The sequence below is a fragment of the Mauremys mutica genome, chromosome 5 (genome assembly GCF_020497125.1).
Source record: "Mauremys mutica isolate MM-2020 ecotype Southern chromosome 5, ASM2049712v1, whole genome shotgun sequence".
Classification (NCBI taxonomy): domain Eukaryota; kingdom Metazoa; phylum Chordata; order Testudines; family Geoemydidae; genus Mauremys; species Mauremys mutica.
The window spans coordinates 32847206-32855188 of record NC_059076.1 but is presented as its reverse complement, the minus strand read 5'-3'; positions in this window follow the sequence as shown (position 1 = coordinate 32855188).

Genomic DNA, 7983 nt, shown 5'->3' with positions numbered 1-7983 from the left:
GAGTCATTTTAAAGGATTCTTATCCATTACGACAAACAGATGATATTCTGGATGTCCCAGCAGGTTCAGTCTGATTTTCCACACTGTATCTTAAAGGTGGGTATTGGCAGTGGATTCAAAGAACAGGGGGAAAGATTGATTTCACAGCAGGACAAAGCCTGTGACAATTTAAAGTGATGGCTTTTGGCCTCTTGATGCACCAGCCACATCTGAGAAGTAATGGAGAAGGTATTGCATGGCCTGCTCCTCTTGGACTGTTTGTTATACGTAGATGATATTTTGGTGCATGCTAAAACATTTGAACATGAATTGAAACATGTGCAAGTAGTCTGTGACAAGCAGAAGGCTGCCAATCTGAAACTGAACCCAAATAAATTGGGGTTTAGTTATTTAAAAAAGACGTAATTTACCTTGGGCACATGATCAGAGAGGGGGGAATTTCCACTGACCATTTAAAAAAAAACAAAACAAAAAAAACTGATGCTGTGTAGAACTGTCCCAGACACCCAGACATAGAGTTTTGTGCAGAGTTTTATAGGGGTCTGCTCCTATTACAGAAGGTTTAATTGTGGATTTGCAATATTGTAAAACCTTTGTATAGGTCAGGTGAGAAAGGGAACCATTTCAGTGGTTAAGAAAATGTGGTATTACTTTTTCAGAACTGAAAAAGGCTCTTATGACTATTGCCCTACCTGTGTTTCAAAACCCCATTCATACTGGAAACAGATCTGGTGTAAATGGTTTGGGAGTAGTCTTGAGAGGGTGGTGGCTTATTACAGCAACAGTCTAAAGTCTCCAGAGAGAAATTATTTCACCACCCAAAAGGAATGTCTGGCAATTAAATCTGCAGAACTTTTTCATCACTAAGTGTATGGGAGAAAATCTGTGGTCAGGACAGACCATGTATCCTTGCAATGGATTATTAGATTCAGGAATCCTGAGGGGCAGTTTGCTAGGTGATTGGAAAAACTGCAATGTTACAATTTCACAATCACACTGGCCTGGCCACAAGCATGGTAATTCTGATGCCTTAACCTCTCAACAAGGCAATCTGGATAATTGCAAACACTGCCTTAAACAGTAGAGCAAGCTTGCTCAATTGTGACCAGGAGGAGAGATGGTTGTCTCCTCTCTTCCCATAATTTGCCAAAGTACAAATGTTTCTGGTTCATCCACTGGAACAGTAGATGTGGGGTTGCAAGAATGGACTCCAGAGTTGTTAAAAGCTTCCCCAAAAGAGAATCCTGGCATCAGGATAGTGTGAATGAAAAATCATTTGACAAATGCAGCCACCCTAGAATATAATAACCCTTCATAACATAAGAATGGCCATCCTGGATCAGACCAAAGATCCAGCTAGCCCAGTATCCTGTCTTCTGACAGTGGCCAATGCCAGATGCTTCAGAGGGAATGAACAGAACAGGTAATCATCTAGTGATCCATCCCCTGTCGCCCATTCCCAGCTTCTGGCCAACAGAGGCTAGGGACACCATCCCTGCCCATCCTGGCTAATAGCCATTGATGAACCTATCCTCCACAAACATATCTAGTTTTTTTTTGAACCCTGTTATAGTCTTGGCCTTCACAACATCCTCTGGCAAGGAGTTCCACAGATTGACTGTGCATTGTCTAAAGAAATACTTCCTTTTGTTTGTTTTAAACCTGCTGCCTATTAATTTCATTTGGTGACCCCGAGTTCTTGTGTTATGAGAAGAAGTAAATAACAGTTCCTTATGTACTTTCTCCTCAGCAGTCATGATTTTATAGACCTCTCTCCTATCACCCCTTAGTTGTCTCTTTTCCAAGCTAAAAAGTCCCAGTCTTATTAGTCGCTCCTCTTACGGAAGCACTTCCATACCCCTAATCATGTTTGTTGCCCTTTTCTGAACCTTTTCTAATTCCAATATATCTTTTTTGAGATGGGGCCACCACATCTGCACACAGTATTCAAGATGTGGGCGTATCATGGATTTATATAGCGGCAACATGATATTTTCCATCTTATCAATTTTTTTTAATGATTCCCAACATTTTGTTCGGCTTTTTTGACTGCCGCTACACACTGAGTGGTTTTTTTCAGAGAACTATCCACAATGACTCCAAGATCTATTTTTAGAGTGGTAACAGCTAATTTATACCCCATCATTTTATATTCACCACTGTAACTGCTTTCTGGTCACAGTGGGAAAGCTTGGAGTTCAAACATTAAATACTGTATAGAAGATGGGAGAAACCAGCAGGTGATTGGTGCAGGTATTGGCTGGTTAAACCAGAGACATTGAAAAAGAAGGTTCTGAGATTGTCTTGATCTTAAAACTGCTGGGTATTTTGGAGTTACAAAAACTGTAGACAAGCTACAGGAAAATTTATTTTGGGCAAAATGCGGTCAGGATGTTGAAAATTGGAGCAGGAAATGTGATAGGGAGAGCCCCTATTCAACAGTATGTCATGAGAGCACCGAGGGGACACATTGCTGTTGGTCTGCTTGGGCTTCTGCCTGAGATGGAGCCTGGCAACTAATGTTTGCTGGTAGCTATGGACTATTTCACAAAATGTCTTGAAAATTTCCCAATAGGGAACCAAGAGGCAGTGCAAGTAGCAGAAGTTCTAGTGAATGAATTCTTCATCAGATATATGACTTTGGGTAAGTTACATACAGATCAAGGGAAACATTTTGAGTCTAAAGTGCTTCAGCAGGTTTATGAGATTATAGAGATCCAGGAAACTTGCATTGTTATCCTGGCACCCCCCACAATCTGATAGAATGGCAGAAAGGTTCAGTCGGACTCTAGGGGTTCAACTGATTACTTTTGTAGAACATAATCTTCTATCCCAGTCTTCTTGATGGCTTATAAAATACATGAGTTGAGGAGCCAGAAAACCTCCCCGTATAGACTTCCTAAAGAGGAACAAATGAATCTGAACTATGCAGAAACTCTACAATCCAAAAGTGAAAAAGCTCACACTTTTGCTAGGGAACATTTGAGAATAGCCTCTGAGAAAATGAAGAGACTCTGTGATGTAAGGTCATACGGGGAAACTTAAAAAAAGTGGCCTGATTTGGTTCCACAATTCTCAGAGAAGGAAGGGTAGGAGCCCTAAGCTGGATAAACTGGCACTAGATGGAGATGGTAGGTTGACAGTAGGTTGCTGACCACAGTGGAATAGTGACACTAAGGAATTTTGGGTTCCATTCCAGGTTCTGGAGGATAACGTGTCCTAGTGGATACAGACTTTTCTGTTTCTATCAAGTCTTCTGCCTTGTCCTCTCCAACCTGTCCTGGTCTCAAAATTATCTCATCTACACCTCTGGCTCTGTGTTTGTCTCATTCTCCTCGCCTACCCTTTCCCAATCTTCCTGTCCAGGCATTCATAGTCAATCACTGTGGTCTCACTGACCATGTCTCAATCTCCTCCCCTTGTCCCCCTTACTCCCAGGCTCTCACCCCTGACTCACACTCAGTCCTAGTCTCCTTGCCAGCCATTCCTCGTTCTTTCATTGTGTGCCATCTTGTCAGATCTGTCTCTCTTCCCAGCTGCCCCTGGTCTCCTCCACCAGTGGTTCCTAGAGAGAGTTTCTTTGTCTAGCCAATTCCAGGGTGCCACCCGCTCCTCATCTAATCTCATTGTCCCCAGCCCCAGTCAGCTGGCTCCTAGTCTCTTTGACCCCATTTCCCGCACAAACCTCCAGTCTCCCCAGGCTCCAAGTTCCAGCATCTCTGCCTAGCCAATCCCAGTCTTTGCCTGATCCTGGTCCCAATCTCCTTGCCCATCCAGTCCCAGTCTCCCCCTCAAAATCCTAGTCAGAGTTTCTTCCCCACCAGATTCCAGTCCCAATCTCACCAGATTCCTTGTCCCAGTGTAATCCTTTCCCTCACCCATGGTTTGGCTTTTGTTCCTGTTGCATTCAAGTCAGGTGGCTTCCTCCTCAATGCTGCCTTGCTGCCACTGAGAGCAGAGGAGAGACAGTCTCTCTGTTCTCTGTTCTGTTGTCTGGCCCGGAGCAGCTATTACCGAGAAAGTCCTTCTCAGGCCCTGTAGCCCTGGGCTGGAGCATTCTTCGTCATTCTGTCAGGATGGTGCATGCACAGTCTGGTGCAGTGAGGGGATGGATCATGGTAGGGTGACCAGATAGCAAGTATGAAAAATCAGGACCCTTTTTTTGGGTGGGGAGGGGGGGTCGTTGTCTTTATAGGACAAAGCCCCTAATATTGAGACAGGCCCAATAATATTGGGATATCTGGTCACCCTAGACATGCTCAGTACAGATGGAATCTTCAGAGGTTTAAGCATCTCTCTACTGAGTATGTGAAAACTGTGCTTTTTTCTTTCCCAAAGGCTTTTTTCAGCCAAATTTGGACAAAATTTCATGAGGATGGCAAAAGGCACATCCCTGACACAAAAGCTCCACCACCTCTCTCCCTGTCCAAGCATGGGGGTGCTAGAGCATTTCAAAGAAAAGGTCTCAAGAATTTTTTAACATGGGCAAAACAACATATTTTTACCTCGCCTTGCTCTCAAAAATGGCTGGACTCCTCCTGGCTGCCATTTTCCAAAGAAATTCAGCCTGAGACAAACACCTAGTATGGAAAATTTTCAGGTCCTAACCGTTCAAGCTTCACAAACAGTGTTTTATAATGGGAAGTGTCAAGGAACCTTAATGATAATGGTACCAGCCTATGGTTCCACAGCAGGGAACTCTCCAAGCATTCGGGTGTTGATGTGTGCCTATCGCTACCTGTACAGAGTGAGATATACCAGAAGCCAGTGGTTTCAGGGAGCTGATCCACAGCAGGCACAGATAAGACTACTCTGTGCTAAGGGCAGGTGATGATGAGGTGCCTCATGACCCGGGGTCCCACGGGAGTGTCACACACATGTAAATCCATATAACTAAAAAAATGTAAAGTCAGCCCGATGTTGTTGGGTTTTTTTGCAACACCAAAAAAATTTCAGCATTGGAGTTTTGAAAGAACATTTAAATTATTCTTTATTTTACATGAAACAATTCACCAGTTCTCCCATCACGGTTAGGCTGAAATGCAGCAAAGCACATGCCAGACTTTAAATATAATGAACGTTAATTGGAAAATGCTGTTGTCACCTTTACGTACGTCTGCATTTCCTGCTTATGACTAGAATCTGATGGAGAAATCCTGCAAGAAAGGCAGTTTTCACTTTATTTTCAACCCACCTGAAAGCAGGAAGTAATGAAAATCCCACAAGGAAGGTTTTACTCAGGATATATCTTGTAAAGAAAAGGTACAGATAGTTGGGATATGTTTCGGATTAATATTCAAACAATTTAGGGACTGATACAGGATGACACTAAGTAGCCTCAACACCCAGAACAGTAAGAGCTGACCATACTCAGTACCTTGCAGAAAAGTACCCTACGGCAGGGCTGGCCAGCCTGTGGCTCCGGAGCCACATGCGGCTCTTCAGAAGTTAATATGTGGCTCCTTGTACAGGCACCGACTCCGGGTCTGGAGCTACAGGCGCCAACTTTCCAATGTGCTCACTGCTCAACCCCTGGCTCTGCCACAGGCCCTGCCCTCACTCCACCCCTTCTCATGCCCTCCCCTGAGCCTGCCGTGCCCTCGCTCCGCCCCGCTCCCACCCAGAGCCTCCTGCACACCATGAAACAGCTGATCGTGGGGTGGGGGAGGGAGAGGGAGGTGCTGATCGGTGGGGCTGCTGGCAGGCGGGAGGCGCTGGGAAAGGGGGGGTGGAGCTTATGGGGGGCTGCTGACTACTCCCCATTCTTTTTGCTGATACAGACTAACATGGCTACCACTCTGAAACCTGACGTATTACTGTGGCTCTTTGGCAATGTACATTGGTAAATTCTGGCTCCTTCTCAGGCTCAGGTTGGCCACCCCTGCACTAAGGACTTGATCCAGGTTTTGATTCACTTAGGCCCAATCCAGCTCCTGCTGCATTTAATCAGTCGTTCTATTAACTCCAGCTGGGGCCCTTAAAGCAATGAGGGCCTCTTAGGAGGTGCTGTGTGCCCTCAGCTCCCCACCCACAGCTCCGCAGTAAAGTTCATGGGAGTTGAGGGTTCTCAGCTTCCTAACAGGTGGTGGTCAGCACTTTTCAGGATGATGCCCTGAGTGCCTATTTGAAAATAACAGCCAAACTGAATGGAAGCTAAGAATAGTGATTTAAGACAAAAATTCTAACTTATTCCTTTGTTGTAGCTTTGGTGTTGAGCACTGCTCTAATAATGTTTGATTTTTATTTATTTATTTAAGCATGATGTTTGGACTGGGTAGCAAGCTGTGCATAGTAATTAATAGCGGGTTTCCATGACACCATGGGTTATTTTAAACTGTGCTGTCTCCAGAAAAAAAGGAAAAAGAGAGCAGAATTTTGCTTGGCTATTTTGCACGAGGACATTTGCATTTGCATGGGTTGGCTGTGTTTTGTGGTTTTCCTTGTTAGTTGCTTTGTACACAAAAAATGCAGTTAAAATTGTTTTAATCCTTTGTAGTTACATCAAAATGATGTGGCTGTCCAGCAGATAAACTGATTCCATTGTATCTGTTCTAGATTTATACCGAAAGCAAAGTTCTGCACGGTCACAAATGATTTATCTTTTGTATATGGAGTGGAGCTGTAATCATTCACTCTTTTTCAAGTCTAGTTTGGCAACTTTATCTCACTTGCAGTTTGCATTTTTGAAAGTGAAAATATATTCTGCAGCTTTTGATGTGTTGATTGGTAAGAAGGTAAAGACAGCTGCACACACGTCTCCAGAGACTCAGCTCAATGGCTAAATGAAGACCTCTAGTGCTTTCTTGTTAGCCAAGATAAATCTACATCCAGATGAACCACAATTAGTCAATAGTGAAGGCTATAGGTGCGTGTGATCATAAGCCACAAATCAGTTTTCCCTGGGACTTAGTTATTGGCAGATTGTGCCTTAGGCTATGCCCTGCTGCTGCTTGCCTGACTGTAATTTTTCCCCTAGTGAAGTTTTTAAAGTCACACTCTGAGACTATAACAGTGATCTCTTGACAACAAGGCTGTCACTAGCCTGTCAGATTTCAATCAGTTATCAAACAAAATGTCTGCTACTTTAATGTACCTGGCCCCTCACTATTAACAGGGCTTAATGCTGGCATGTTTTTGCACTGCCTTTCTTCTTCCATAGATATACTTTTTGTCTATCTAAACTATTAATGTCTACCTGCTTATCCAGATATCTACCTATTTATATGTGGGCCAAATCTTTCCCTTCAATGAAATCAGTGGTGATGCACCAGAATGATTTTGTTCCCATGTGTCTGTGTATTATCACGGATCAGTGACATTGTATAATAATAATAATAATTACATAAGAGAAAAAACAGACCCAAATTTTTGCTTAAAACTCAGATCTTATTCAAAGTCTTAAAATTTATATTACTTTGCACTTCTTGATGTTGGTTGAGATCAGAAGCAGAAATACATTGGTTCCTTTTATAATTGTTCTTTGTAAGTAATCAGTGTTACCATTATGTTACTTATACCATCTTATTTATTTATCAAGTAGTAATTAGCATGGTATTGAGAACAGGGCGGCACTGAATGGTCAGTCTGATGGGTACATACAGCCTGGGAACCAAAAAAAACAGAGACTTTTGTGGTTGCATTGGTCATGTAGATCTGAAGCTCCCATTGCTTTTGCATTATATTGTAAAGCAATTTTCATTTGAGGATCTCAAAGCACTTAACAAAAATTAACAAATTAAACCTCACAGCACTCCTGGAAGGTAGATAAGTAATATTATCCCCATTTCACAGGTGGTCAAAATGAGTTACAAGGAAGTTAAGTGACTTGTTTATGCAACAACTGAGTTGCAGAGTCATGTGGAGAACCCAGGAGTCTTGGCTCCTTGACTCCTTTTGAAACCACCAACCAACCTGTCTCCCCCTGTACTCACAGAAATGCCAAAATGGTGGCTTATTTTTTTGCTCCTGGGCAGCACATTAGTT